The 15,842-nt window shown below is 38.6% G+C and overlaps 1 protein-coding gene across 5 annotated transcripts in view; it reads right to left on the bottom strand.

Annotated features, from left to right (window-relative positions):
- Nucleotides 1–15,842, bottom strand: part of HYCC2 (hyccin PI4KA lipid kinase complex subunit 2) — a 100,811-nt gene that overhangs the window by 81,388 nt on the left and 3,581 nt on the right. For 2 of the 5 annotated variants that reach the window (XM_075530402.1, XM_075530406.1), the window contains exons 1-2: nt 5,391–5,530; nt 759–834 (exon numbers count right to left, since the gene is read on the bottom strand). The exons of 2 other annotated variants lie outside the window; for them this stretch is intronic. The gene's annotated coding sequence lies outside the window, so the exon portion shown is untranslated. Of the gene's footprint in view, nt 1–758; nt 835–5,390; nt 5,531–15,842 lie in introns of those variants that run through there. One more of the 5 variants, XM_075530403.1, reaches the window with a different exon arrangement.

Genomic DNA, 15,842 nt, shown 5'->3' with positions numbered 1-15,842 from the left:
AACACAATACATTTCTTAAAAAAAATACAAAGCTAGGAGAATATGTAAAAAGCAGATGTCCCATTTTTTAAAATAATAAAAATTTTAAAATAAAAATGTTCTTGAGACTCAAGTAGAAAGGAAATGTTTTGAAAATGATAAAGGCAACATATGTACAAATGTGCTTGATACAATGGATGAATGTATGGATTGTGATAAAAGCTGTAAGAGTCCCCAATAAAAGTATTTAATAAAAAAGCTGATGTCCATATAGCAATTAAGGAAATTGAATGTTATTAAAAACATTCCCATAAAGAAAATTACAAGTACACCACACTTGTCCAATCTGTCAAAGCATAGAAAACAATAGGCTCCAAAAGAAAGAAAGAAAATAATAGGCTCCTTTATGCTTTTTAACAACCTGGGTAACCTTGATGGCAAAACTGACAAGGGCATTACAAGGAAGAAAAATAATTCTCTATTGACAGATACAAAGCTAACAGAAAACAAAAATAACAAATAAAGAAAAGAAAACAAAAATATCAAAATATTAGCAAATCAAATACAGAAATATGCATAAAAAGAACATATAGTATTTTAAAAAGCATTTATACAGATAGTTTGAGAATACACATAATGACCATCCAAATAAGTACGGAAAAAACGCGTGACAAAATTCAATACTCATCATAATAAAACTTATTAGAAAACTCACAAAAGTATACAACAAACAACCTAAAGCAAGTATCATACTTAAGGGTAAAATATAAAAAACTTACCTAGATCCGAAGTTGAAAACAAGACAGAGATGATCATTATCATCACTTCTATTCAACATTGCACTGGAGGGCTTAGCTAGTATAATGAAGCAAGAAAAAGAAACAAAAAGAATAAGGACTGGACAGGAAGAACTGCCGTTAGACACAGATGCTTATTCACAGGTGATTGCATTATATGCCAAGAAAACCCAAAAGTCCCCATAAACGAATTAACAGCATTTACAAGTGAATTTATCCAGGCTGCTAGAAATAACATGAATACTTAAAAATTCATTGTATTTTATAAGCCAGCCACAAATTAGAGAAAAAATACAACTTAAAAAGACATCTTAAAAAAAGAAACAAACTGAAACTAGAAATGTAACAAAAGATGTAGAGGGGAAAAAAGATATAGAAGACCTCTCTACATTGAAAACTAGAAGACATCTCTGAGAGAAATTAAAGGATGTCAGAGTAGATGAATGGGAGTCCCAAGGCAGAGAAAATCACTAGTGATATCAGTTAACTGAAAACTTAAGAGGTTCAAGTTCACCCAAAGACACCTGAAAACAAAGGCTTGATGATCTACGTTGGAAAAAACTAAGCCAAGAAACCATAATCACTCCCAGAGAGTCAATTCTGACTCCCAGTGGCCCTATAGGACAGGGTAGAACTGTGAACCCCAGGACTAACTCTTTATGAGGATGGAAAGCCGTGTCTTTCTCCTGCAGAGCAGCTAGTGGATTCAAACTGCTGACTTTCCAGTTACTGGCCTGAAGTGTAACCACTGAAAACCCTGCAGAGTACAGCTCTAGTATGACACACGGGGCCACCACAAACTGGAATCAATTCAATGTCAACCACTTTTTAATTAAATGGACAGCTATACTATACTCATGAGACACACAGCAAAGATGATGATGCTCCCCAAATATCTCATTTGGAAGTTATGCTAGACTTAACTGAGTTGCATTTAAGAAATCTACATGGCAAGAGTCCGAGTTGCTATCCATTTCATGATGTCAGAAGGAAAAGAGACTATTGTTAGGGTGAGATGGGTATTCCCAGTTTGTCAGTGAAGACCACATAAGTGCTTACCACAGAAAAGAGCTAAGCCATGTGGCCGAGAAAGAAAACACTGCCAATTGAGGCCGACCATAGAAAGAAGCCAGAAGGCCCTCTGAATGTACAGGAGCTAAAAGGAAGTGAAAAGTAGGTGGGAGAACCCACCCAGAAGTCCTCCCGGCCCCGCCCTCACCAAGGAAGTTCAGGGACAGCAATGAAAACCCTATGGAGTGCAGTTCTGCCCTGAAGCACATAGGACTGCCATGACTTGGAGTCAATTTAAGAGCACCTGGGTTTATCTTTTTTCAAAGGAGGAGGGAGTAACCAGCAACGGAAACAGGCATGAGTTTTCTCCTCAGTAACTACCATATATACTCGAATATAAGCCGACCCGAGTATAAGCCGAGGTACCTAATTATTACCTGGGAAACCAGAAAAACGGATTGACTCGAGTTTAAGCCTAGGGCAGAAAATGCAGAAGCTATTGGTGAGTTTCAGTAATCATAACAAATGAAAATAAAATTACTAAAAATTGAGACATCAGAAGGGTAATGTATTTAAATATTTATTTTAAATAAAAACATAAATAAAAGGACAAGTCACTTAACATTAGTAAACCAGCAGAGTAAGTGGAAAATAGGTTCAACAAAATCAATAAAGTATCAACAATGATACCTTAAGAGTACTATTCCCTGAGCTCAATCAGCAACCAAGCTAAACTGTAAAGAGTTAAAATCCTTCAAAACTGGATTCCTCATCATCATCCATATCCCAATGCAGAGCTTCAGCTGGTGTGAGGTCATCATAGATGCTGTCCTCACTGAGATCGCCGTCATCACCATCACTGCTGTCATTTTCATACAGAGCGCAGTCTTCACTGCCATCCACAGCATTACTAAGACTACATTTCTGGAAGGCACGTCGCACCATGTCTTCTGGAATATCTTCCCACGCATCTCGAACCCACTTTGCTATTAACTCTATGTCAGGCTTCAGGAGATTTCCTCCTTTTGTTAGTCAGATGACATCCATTCATGCCACATCCTTCGCACACAGTCTATAAAAGGCTTATTCAAAGATACATCCAGAGGCTGCAGTACAGATGTAAGCCTACTGGAATAATGGCTAAAGTAAGTTTACTAGATTTTGCCAATTTTTTTTATGTCATCCGATAGGTGGGCTCTGAACATATCCCAAACAAGTAACAATGGCTTTTTTTTTTAAGGCTGCTCCTAGTCGTCGGTTCCAAATTTCTTCCAGCCATTTTTTTGTTCCGTCTTCATCCATCCAGTCTTTAACATGTGCATGCACAGTAATTCTTGGTGGGAAATTAATCTTTCTAGGCAAGGTCTTTCTTTTAAAAATAATGACAGGACACAACTTAGTTCCACTAGCGAAACAGGACACGACTTAGTTCCACTAGCGAAACATGATAGAACTGTAAAGTGTTATATATTTTTTCATTTCCTGTGGTTTTGAGAAAAATGTTTTTTTCTCCTAAACTTGCCACAGTTCTGTTGCTTGGAAGATCAAAAGTCATGGCAGTTTCATCCATATTCCCAATACCTGCCAGGTCATAATTATAAATGCTTCTTTTGTTTTATAATAAATGACTGGAATGACATAATTTTTTCTTCAAGGTCTTGTGGCAATTTCTAGGAAATCTTTGTTCTTTGTCTCAAACATAGTAGGCCAAACTTATTCATGAAGCGGGTACACCATCCTGCTGACACAGCAAATTTTTCAATGCCTGGTGCTTTATATTTGTCATCCTTAGCCATTTGTAAAGCACGTATGCGGATTCCCATGCGTGTTACGCAGTAACCATTTTGACGGCACTCCATAACCCATTTATGCAATTCACTCTCTAGAGCCCCATAAAAAGACGTTAAACCACGACAAGCTTTTATAGCTTTTGGAATCTGTTCCAAGTCAGCCTTCATTTTCCGCCACTCCCTCACTTGCTTTTCGTCAACACAGAATTCCCTACTTGCAATACTGTTATTGCTCTCTTCTGCTCTTGACACAACCTTCATTTTGCAACCAGTCTCATATGACTGGCGTTTTTGTTTTGGTTCGAGAGTATTCATTTCTAATAGGATAAAAAAACAAGACTTTGAAAAAGACTTTTCATGGTACTATCCCCCCTATACCCCCCTCCTCCGCAATGTGTTAGCCGGGAGGGGAGGGAGTCCATGTGGGCGGGGTATACAGGATGTGAATTAACATAGAGATCAGAGGGGAGAGACATAGCGCAGCCACAGATACATCCTTACCAGTTCAGCTGCCGGTGTAAGTGAATCAATCACTACGGGTGCTTCTTTGCATTGGAGCCATCCACGTCATAGGACGGCTCTGATTGGTTAGATGTGAGTAAACAAACATTCAAAGCCCTGTAGTGTCAGCGGGGCTTTGAATGAACAGCAGAGAAACGGCAATCACCCGTGAGATAACAGGCACTTGTTCTGTTACCTGGGGGGGCCCCAGCGAGATGTTACACCTCGCTGGGGTACCACTGACCACTGAGCATATACAGTAAGTTGCAAAATAGAGATCTGTAGTAACAAGGGTGAATTGCTGAATTACCCAAAAAATTACATTAAAAAAGAATAGTCACATAGATTAAAAAATGTAAACAGCTAATCATTTAAAGATTAAAAAGCAAATAAACTGTTCTAGAAGAAGACATGATTGCCAAGGATATGAGAAAATTCTTCTTAATCTCTTTAATAATTACGGAAGTGCAAATTAAAACATTAACATTACTGAAAAATCAGTGCCAAAATTTAGACAGTGTGACAATTACAAATTTTGATGAGACCATGGGAAAAATAAGATGGAAATATAAACTGGCGTGATTATGGTAGGGAATAAGCAAAACAAAATGTTTATACCTACACCTTAGTAAGAACACTTTTAGGCAACACATCCTTAAGAAAGCATACAAAAAAATGTTCCCTGTAGCAGTGATCAGAATAAGAAAAAAAAGTCTAAGTGTCTATCAATGGAGGGAAAATAAATAAGATGTGGTAAAGTCATATAATGGAATACTACACAGTAATTAAAAGGAATAAACTAGATCTGCAAACACCCACTCCTCACTTTTGGTTGGTTTCCAAAGACCAGGTCATTCTGTGAAAATCTACATTCTGCAAAATGGAAGATGACAACATCATATCACAAAATGGAAAATGACTATACTATACAGTTGCCAAGTTACATCATTACACAACTACCAAACCACTGAGAATAGCCCAACCAAGTCAACACATGCCTTAACGATAGCAGTCAACACTACTCTTGTCTAGCACCTGGGCTTTATTGTTAGATATTACCTCTGTACAATGGCTGTAAAGGCATAGTTGGATGATATAGTTGGTAAGTGAGAAGCTGTCAATAGATTCAAACTCCTAGTGACCCTATAGGGCAGAGTAGAACTGCATTTGGGGTTTAGAGGTACAGAAGCGTCCTTTCTCCCAAGCAGCAGTTGGTGGGTATAAACAACTAACTTTGTGAGAAGCAGCCCAATGTGTAACACACTACACCACCAGGTCTCCTATAAGTAAGAACTAAGTATATTCAACTCACAGCGAACCCGGGTCTCCAGGGTTGTAAATCGTTATGGCTGCACATGGACTCGTCTTTCTCCTGCAAGTGGCTTGGAGGTGTGAATCACCAACCTCAATAAGCATCTCACTGCACCACCAAAGCTCCTTGTATGTAAGTACTGCCTGGAAAAACAATGCTGAATATAAAGAACCAAGCAACTAGTTAAGATATTATGGTGATGCACAAGCATAGTACGTGCGTGCACGCACACACACACAGACACACACACACTAGCACTAGACATCAGAATTCTTAGCAACAAGTTGAGAAATAAACTAATACACATACATAAGTAATATAACACTTATTGTTAGATGCCATGGAGCCAACTCTGACTCATAGCAACCCGATACACAACAGAATGAAACACTGCCCGGCCCTGTGCTGTCCTCATAATTGTTGTTAAGTTTGAGCTCATTACGGCAGCCATTAATAAGTAGGCATAGTTTCTAATTTAAAAAAATTCTAAGAGAAAGCTAATGCCCAAACAGAAAATGCAAATTTAACAAAGGAGGTGACATAAGTTTCATGATGAAACTTCTAAAAATAACCAAATGTTTTGTCCTTTCATCTTACTTTATCTATGTATACGCAACCAAACAAGAAACCTGAAATAGGCCAAGGATTCATTCTCTCAAGGCTCTGTTTTAAGTGGGGTTTGCAAGGGGGGGCATGAAAAAGATAATTTATCTTTCCTCCAAATAAATTTACAATATCATAAGGGGTTATTCCATCCTGTGATCTTGAAGGAATAAGTAGTGATAAAAATATGCCTGAAAACATTTTCGAGACAGTAGAGAAAGTTCACTCAAGATAACTGGGAGAAGCAAAGAGCTTTCAGTTTTTTTTAAAGTAAAAGCACAGCAGGTGAAACTAGCAGGAATATTGTCACATCAACATTTGTAATCTAAGAGGATATGGATGAGTATAGGAGTTACAGCAAAAAAAATGTGTGATCAAACACTAATGAATCAAAGTAATCTCTACCTGGCAGGGCTAGGGTGAAGTGGATTACTTTGTGGTCCTGATTTTATTCCTGAGATTTTCTTCAATTACCAGAGAAAAAGAAAGAAAATAGCTGTGGGTCTCATTAGGATGTATATTCCTTTCCCTCTTTTATCTATAATCAAATACCGACACTGTACAACCAGACATTAACACAAAACCAAATCCAAACTCACTAAAATTGAGTCCATTCCAACTCATAGTGAGCTTATAGGACAGGTCAGAACTGCCCCTGTGGGTTTCTGAGGCTGTAACTCTACAAGCGGACAAAGCGTCCTCTTTCTTCCTTGGAGTAGCTGGTGATTTCTAACTGCTGATCTTGTGGTTTGCAGTCTACTACACCACCCAGGCTGCTAACATTAACACAAAGGTAATCCTTAAAAAATATTATATGGCCATTAATTATTGACTAGGACCCCTACTGGCACAGTGCTTAAGTGCTTGGCTCCTAATCAAAAGGTTGATCAAAATGTGTAGTTGGCTTCCTCAAGGGCTTTCAGCCTTGGAAATCCTATGCAGCGGTTGTTCTGGTCTAAAGCAGCGGTTCTCAACCTGCAGGCTGCGACCCCTTTGAGGATCAAATGATCCTTTCACAGGGATCGCCTGATTCTAACAATAGCAAAATAGCAATTATAAAGTAACAATGAAAATAATTTTATGCAGACTGCGTGCACGTGTCCCCGTAGTGCCCCTCATCTCGGAAACGGGGCGCAGCCGTAAAGGCAGCCGCCCCCTTGCCAGTGACACACCTCACATTCGTGGGGAACCCGGTGCTAAACCATTCGTAGACGATCTGCTTCTGGGTCGCGATTTCCTAAGTAGCAGAGCAGCTCCCTCGCTGCGATCTATTGAAAGTCAGCCCTCGACACAAGGGTTTGTTGTTTTTTTATTTAAAAAAATAACAATAATAATAATTTTATGGCAATAATAATAATAATGAGGAACTGTATTAAAGGGTCGCAGCATTAGGAAGGTTGAGAAACACTGTCCTAAAGGGTCACCGTAAGTCAAACAACTTGATAGCAACTGGTTTGGGTTAGTTATTGATCACATGTATAATGTCCAACGCAGCACTTCTAATGCCTTACCTTTCGACTATAAGTAAGTTTACTGTATCTGAACATTTTCTGCATTTAAAGGGAATATAACTGACTAAACGTGCAACATTACAGGGCCGGAACTAATCCCAACTACATAGATACCCTATCCCCCCTACCCCTGCCCTCCAAGAATAATTCACTTCAGAGGACAACACTGAAGTTACAGCTCAGGGATAGGGGTGCGTCTGATCAGAGCACACAGGAGCAAACAAAGAAGGAAGGAGAGAGAGTGGAGCACATACTGGCCCACCAAACCCTGAGGACATATTCCTGCTTAGAGCAACCAATGCACAGAGAGGACCATAGGCACGGCCCCACCATGAGACTCAACATCCCTCACTGACCCATAGTGCTATGGGGGACAACACTGGAGACACCATGTAGAAACTGTGCCCAATCTGACCCCACAATCTGATTCCAGCATACCGGGGCTAAACGCTAAGGGCATGCAACAGCCCAGCAAGGGGAACAAAACAATGAAGTCCCCAGGGAATACCAAAAATAGACTTTGGGGTCACGACCAGCTATCAATAGATAGAGCATCTGGGGTCTTAAAGGCTTGAAGATAGACAAGCGGCCATCTAGCTGAGAAGCAACAAAGTCCACATGTGTGAACATAAGGTGTTAATGGGATCAGGTATCAGGCATCAAAGACACAGAACAAAAAATCATATTAATGTGAATGAAGGTGTGTATGGAGTGGATACCCAAAGCCCATCTGCAGATAAGTGGACATTCCCTTACAGAAGGGTTACAAGGAAGAGACCAGCCAGTCAGGGTGCAGTATAGAACCAATGAAACACACAACTTTCCTCCAGTTCGTTAATTCTTCCTCCCCACCACTATCATGATCCCAATTTTACCTTACAAATCTGGCTAGACCAAAGGATGTATACTGGTACACAGATAAAAACAGGAAACACAGGGAATCCAGGACAGATAAGCCCCTCAGGACCAAAAATGAGAGTAGCGATACTAGGAGGGGAAGGGGGAGGTGGGTAGATAACCAATTACAATGATCTACATGTAACATTCCCCTCCAGTGGGATGGATAACAGAAAAGTGGGTGAAGGTAGACATTGATTGGTGTAAGAAATGAAAAAATAATAATAACTTATAAATTATCAAGGGTTCATGGGGGGGAGACAGGAAAAAATGAGGAGCTGATACCAAGGGCTCAAGTAGAAAATGTTTTGAAAATGATGACAACATATGTACAAATGTGCTTGACACAATGGATGGATGGATGGATGGATGGATGGATTGTGATGAGCTGTAAGAGTCCCCAATAAAATGATTTAAAAAAAGAAAGAAAGAAGCTGACTTGCTTGATCTGTAGCTCAGCCTGCGATCTGCAGCTGCACGCCACTGCAGGATAAACTAATTTGACTCAGGACCACTATAAAGTGAAAAAGGAATTCCTAAAGCTGTCGCTGCCGCTACACCAGTTACAGGTGAAACAGCCTTGTACTTAAAACAGCAACAACAACAAATACCTTTTTATCCCATTTTGAAAATGCAACTTTTATGTACATGCAGTACATTTAACATACAAAATGCATTTAAATCAACTGTTTGTTACGGCTTCCCAGTCAATAGCAGTCTATTAGCAGTTAGGTTATAAAGGAGTCAAGTTATACATGGATTTTTGTCAGTCTCTAGCTCTTTCTTATGTTGCTCAAGGGTCAACAGTATTTTCTTTCAGAGAAATCGCTTATTTGGCTTTTGGGTCACAGCCGAGACTGATCTTAGGGTGCCCATATGACCATGTGAGCTGAGCTGCCCTAAAAACTGGGTGTTGTGACCAAACAAGCCACAGGGTTTAATATCCATCATTAAGTGATACAGGGATGCCTGACATTAGTTTTTACTCTTCTTTAGGGCACAGAGGAGGATTCCCGCAGCTCCATCTTCAAGTCAGATATGACTACTTAAGTGGCTTTAGTCAATGAGCATAATGATTCCTGGAGAAACCTTTAAATTGCCAGTCTGCAACTCTCCCGCCTGCTCTTCCTTTGCTGCTATGAGAATGGCAGCAGACCATTCTTCCCTGGAATCGCCCTGAGTAGCAGCAAATTTTACCTGAGTAATAAACCTTTAGATTGTGAATTTTATGCCATTACTTGACGACTGGTTATTATCACAGCATGTCTGGTCACTGCTGAATACAACAGGTATACTATATTGTCTAGAACAAGGGTTGGCAAACTGCAGCTTGTTAGCCATATGTGGGGCTCTTTCAGCATGACTCTGAAGTAAAACTGAACATTTTTATAGGATATTATTCAGATAATGGTGATTTCATTTTTTGTAAAATATCTGCATGGTTTTTAAAATAATTTTTAAATTGCAGTGAGGGACAGAATTGGCTCTTCCATCTCAAAAGTTTGCCAGCCCCTTGTCTAAAACAAACCCTACAAGTATTTATAAACTGATAGAACATATGGTTGAGACACCTGTGAAACTTCTACAGGATGTAAACTAGTCATTACATTATGGCCTATAAAGTTCCTTACAATTAAATGAAAGAGGGGAAGGGGTCGTATGCCTAGTTTACATGTGATTATTTAATAGGGTGGCATTACCTGTGTGTTAGGCTGGGTTGACTAGAGAAACAATCCAGAGACCTTCATAAGTGTGTAAGAGAGCTTTACGCACAAGAGCAATTATATACTGAGTAAACATCCCAGCCCAGTCCAGATGAAGTCCATAAGTCCGATATTGGTCAATACTAGTCCATAAGTTCCTCTTCGGACTCACGTAGCACATGCAATCATACTGAATGCAGGAAGATCACAGGCCAGTAGGTGGAAACTCTTGTGGATACAATGCCGATGGAAGCCTCTCAGCGCTGGCTCCTCCAGTTCTCTGAGTGTCTTGAAAGCAAGAAGGTGAAGCAGTGTGAAGCAGGTTGAAAGAGAGGAAGTTCCCAGAATCCTCATGAGAAGGCCATGCCTACAGGGAAGCATCATCAGGGTGTAACCTGATTGACAAGCTAGACTCTACCCCTTAATTCTTAATATCCTCAAATTGACAGCTTATGTAACTACCACACCTGTACGCAAGAGTGGCACTGAAAGACAGCAATGAAGGGAAATTTTCCTAGTAGGCAGAGCTTTAAGCAGTACAGTTGGTTGCTCACTATACTTGAAGAGAGGTGACCAGAGGTAATGATCTATGGTTTGGCTAGATAGTCCCTATCATTAGAATTCATTCAACAGGCTCATGAATGAAATAGCCACATCAACAAGAACACACTTCTCCTCATCAGATTGATCTGTTTTCTGTTACTGCTGAAGACCCAACCTGCCAAATCAGAGGCAAAACTGACATCTCAACAGAGATCGTGGTAGAGATCAGCTGTGAAGAAACAACAAGCAGCAATCTCCTCTGAGCATACAGTGTCCTTCCCATCATGGAAAGGACAGCAATCTGCCTTCTCTGGAAGGGACATTTGCTCTAGAGATGGGTTTGCCTTCCTTTCTGTAGTCTTCCCCCCATATCACCAGATTCAGATTCATGAAGTCTTTTCTCTTTCATAGTATCGAGTACAACAATGCTACTGTCCAGAGATCACTTAATGTAAATACATGCACTGTAAAAAATGAATAACCAAATGGTAGACCAGATGCTGTCAAGTTCATTGCAATTCGTGGAAACTCCATGGAGAGCTGTTATTCTCTACAGAATTTTCAATAGCTGTTTGACTGCCAAGACTTCCTTCCAAGAGTCTTTTGAGTAGACTCAAATCTAACCTAGTGTTAGCAGCTGAGTGTTAATTGACTGGATCACTCAGGGACTCCAAGTGCAGGTACTCATGGAAAATATAAGCTAAATCTGAGATATGTTCCATCCTAAAGTTAAGAAGGACTTAGGTCTTCCATGGGTCATGTCAAAAGCAGCAAAAGGATCAACACAATGTGGTTCCCACAAGCCAAATGTGAGACAGTTTGTAAAAACTTGTTATTGTGAATTAGATGCTTTGCAGAGCAGATCACAGTTTGACATTCAACAATTCATACACATTTTGTTTCAACTCATCAGTGTAATCCCCTCAATTATACCATCCCTTATCCCACCTTCTCCCTGCGTTCCCTGTTTTCAATTTCGCCTTCTATTCTGACTTTGTCTGTGGGTAATGCTGCCCTTTTAACTTAAATGGTTGATTATTTTAACAAATATGAGACAATTTGACCACAAAAATAACTGACTAGTGTTGTGGTTGTTAGGTGCCATCGAGTCTGCTCCAACTCAACAGTGACACTATGCACAACAAAATGAGATGTGACACAGCACTACGTCATTCTCACAACTGTTCTTTAGGTTGGGTCCCATTGTTGCGGCCACTGTGTCAATTGATCTTGTAGCGGGTCTTAGGGAAATATAAGCAATTTATTTGTTCAGACTGCTATAAACAAATGAATAAACAAACACATTGGGGGAAAGGAACACTTTTTGTGATCATAGAAAGCCAATTAGTAAAGATAGGAAGAATGGCTGAGTTAGAAAATATAATTGGATGCTCCAACAACTGGTGAACGTTTGAGAGAAGGACATTTACATTGTCTTCAATTATTTCCTGACACAATAATTATTAGATAGAAAATTGCAAATTCCACAGTGGAGAAGGCCAGCAGACACTACCTTAACCAAGTGACTAAAGTGGACTGCCACTGGTTATGGGACAAATCAAAATCATGTGCTGTTATGATGCAATAAGACCACATATTTCTGCCAAAGATGAGTAATCTGACTAGGATGGTGATAAAACTTCAGACAAACCCAAACTGAAAGAAAAAATAAAGGGGTTGCACTTTTTAAAATGTCAATGCTATGAAAAAGAAAAGATAAAGAACTCTTCATATTAAAGAAAACTAATGTCCCATGCAATCCAGAGATGAATCCTGCATTGATAAACGTTAGTATGAATTTGTTTATGGGTGAAGGGAGACGTCGGACAGGGCAAGATATGACAAAATAATAATTTATCATTTATCAAGGGTTCATGGGGGGGGGGACAGGGGAAGGAGTGGGGAAAATGAGAACCTGATGCCAGGGGCTTAAGTGGAGAGCAAATGTTTTGAGAATAATGAGAGCAATGAATGAACAAATGTGCTTTGCACAATTGATGTATGTCTGCATTGTGATAAGAGTTGTATGAGCCCCTAATAAAACGATTAAAAATTTATTTATGAAGGTTAAATGTCCTATTTTGATAATTTGACTAGTTATATATGATACTAAATCTTCATATTTTAAGGCATCACATTTGGATGTGATTTGTTGGCAGCAGCAAGTTTTAAAATACATTTTAAAAACCTGACTGTGGAAAAAAATACATTTGTAAAATTGCTTTAAGTTTCTGGAAAGTGAAAATTCAGGAGATTTTTATCACTTTGTTTATCATTAATTTTTTAAATCATTAATTCATCTATAATCTTAAATATCCTATTCAGTCTTTAATTCATCGAATACAGTATCTTAGTTGTCATACTGATTCAACTGCTTCATTCCACTACGGTAGAACTGTCCGGATGGGAGCAGGAAGGGCTGGACACCCCCAAGACCAAAGGCAAGCCAGAACAAAAGGCGCAAGATGGTGAGACAACCAAGACCAGATGCTTCCTTTGAACCTGCAAGAAGTCGACAATCCTCGAAATGGCCAGACCCCATACGCTAATTTCCATACATCCTTCACCGCCCCTTTAAGAACCCGCGCCCCCAAATGCTGAGCACAACTTCCCTGCCCTGTTGGTCTAGGTCACGGAACCTCGTCCTGGAGCCTCCCCCTAATAAAGCTATTACTGTTTCTGCTCTTCTTTGTCCTGTCAGTTATGTTTGTCCGTCTCCTTGTACTTCATCTGTCTCCTCATGCCTCAGTTTCACTTTACAAAAACAATAGCAACCCTACAGAACAGAGTAGAACTGTGCCTGAGGGTTTCTGAGACCAAATCTTATAGAAGCAGGCTGCAACATCTTTCTTCTGTGAAACACCTGTTGAATTAGTAACCCAGTGATCCGCCTGGGCTCCTACTACTGGTAATACCTAAATTATGTATTTATGATGCAATAAGTACAGTAGTAAGAATTTAATGTGTACTTTCTCATTTAGTCCTCGAACGATTTTAAACTTTTTTCTTTGGAAATTATTATGGAATCATAGGCAGTTACAAAAACTGTAGTAGGCAGTTCCACATACCTTTCACCCAGTTTCATTCATGGTAACATATTGCATAACTAAAGTTATGCAGTATCAAAACCAGGAAACTGACGTAACATATTGCATAACTAACATATTGCATAACTAAAGTTATGCAGTATCAAAACCAGGAAACTGACGTTAGTACTCTTCACTGAACTTACTCAGATTCTCGCTAATTTAAAAAATACTTGCGTATACGTATATGTAATTCTATGTAATTTTATCATATGTAAATTTGTGTAACTACCACACAATCCAGATACAGAACTAGTCCATCATTAAGACTCTCTTGTACTATTCCATTATCACCACACCCACCCCATTTTCTATCCCAAGCACCTATAAAGAATTAATCTGTTGTTCATGTATAAGTATATATTATTTCAATAATATATAAATAGAATCATGTAGTGTGTAGTCTTTAGAAATTGCACTTTTCACTTGCACATCCAAGTTCTTATGCAAATTAATAGCTTGTTCTTTCTTACTGCTGCATAGCAATGCTCTGGCTATTTCCAATTTGGGCTATTTTATATTGAAACTGCTATGACGACCTGCATACAAGTTTTGGTGTGAATGTTATCATTTCTCTAGGGTAAATGCCCAAGAGTGTAATTTCTGGGTTACACAAGGCTACTTTTAAAGATAAAGAAACTGAGATTATAAATGGTAGAGCTAGAATTATAATCCAGATAGTCTGCCTCTACTTACTAGCCCTTCATACTATTTCTAGTGGTTGTAGAGATTGAGAGAAGTAAATGGAATTAAAGAAACAGTAAGATGGTAGCTGACAGAAGCTAACATTATTTGGAGGAGGAATATACAAGTAAATTGTCAAAGATGAAACCAAGGTTCCACTATGGCATAATACATGATAAATGAGAAAATATGAATTTACTTTTAGAAAGACTGTATATCTAAGAGACCTGGAGACCATCCTCATCCAGCAGGCTATTAGATTTACCAAAGAGGAACTAGAAATCAAGAGAAAGCTCCAGATTAGAGATACAGATTGGAAAATCACCACGTATAGACACCAACTGAAGTGCTGAGAGTAAATCAGATCCCAAAAGGGTAGGTACAAAATGATAGATGACCTTGAATAACAAAAATATTGTTTATAGTCATACTTAAAACTGATATTAATACTGTTTTCTAATTCCCACAAACCATAAAATTGGGTACTACTGTTATTGATTGAAAATTCATATTACCTTTAGTTTTAAAAATACTTCATGTCTACTATTTGGGTTTTACAACCACCTTATAAGATAGAAAGAATATAATATACTCTCCCCTCCTCATTCCATTTTGCACATAAAAGGAATTAACTGTAAAAGTAATACATGCTGATTAAAAATTTTAAAACAAGACAAATTAAAGCAATAAATTTCACTTTCCCCTCAGTATCCAACTCCTTCCCTTACCTAGTTTTAAAATGTATACGGGGAAAAGGAACTTTAGGGGGTAAATGAACACATCTTAGTAGTTAACAAAAGTCTGTATCAATTAAAAATCAAGCACAACCAAGAATTAGAAATCCATAATGAGAAAGGTAAGATTTTTTTGAAGTTCAGATGTCACATTATAAAAACTACGCATTCTGTAAGCCAAGCATCTGCACTGGCTATCTTGTGATGCACTACACATCATGATGCAGTGGAAAGATGAAGTGGTCTGCTCCCATAAAAATTCAGAATCTCAGAAAACCCGCACGAGCAGTTTTCATCTATCCTCTAGGGCAGCTATGAAACGTAATTGGCTCATAGTAGTGGGTTTTCCCATTATGATGACTCTTTTGGCAGTTATTGTTTAAACCTAGAAAAAAATCACACTTCCTAATATGTCACATACTGAGATTTTACTGTCACCCCCAAATGTATTCTCTTTACTTTTTCTCATTCCTATATTCATGTAAGCCAGACTCTCAAACAAAAAGACCATAATTCATAAAGATAAACCATTAATTTCTTAACTGTTAACTCATTAGTAAGTCTAATTTTAATATATGGGAAAACAGTGAAGTAAAAGATAAATTTTACAACTTTACTGTGTCATAGCTATCATAAAAGGCCTATCATAACATTATCATAAAAGGTCTTTTGATTAGAAAAAGTTTTCCAA

This window comes from Tenrec ecaudatus, chromosome 13 (assembly GCF_050624435.1).
Source record: "Tenrec ecaudatus isolate mTenEca1 chromosome 13, mTenEca1.hap1, whole genome shotgun sequence".
NCBI lineage: Eukaryota > Metazoa > Chordata > Mammalia > Afrosoricida > Tenrecidae > Tenrec > Tenrec ecaudatus.
This window is presented reverse-complemented; position numbering and strand designations above follow the sequence as displayed.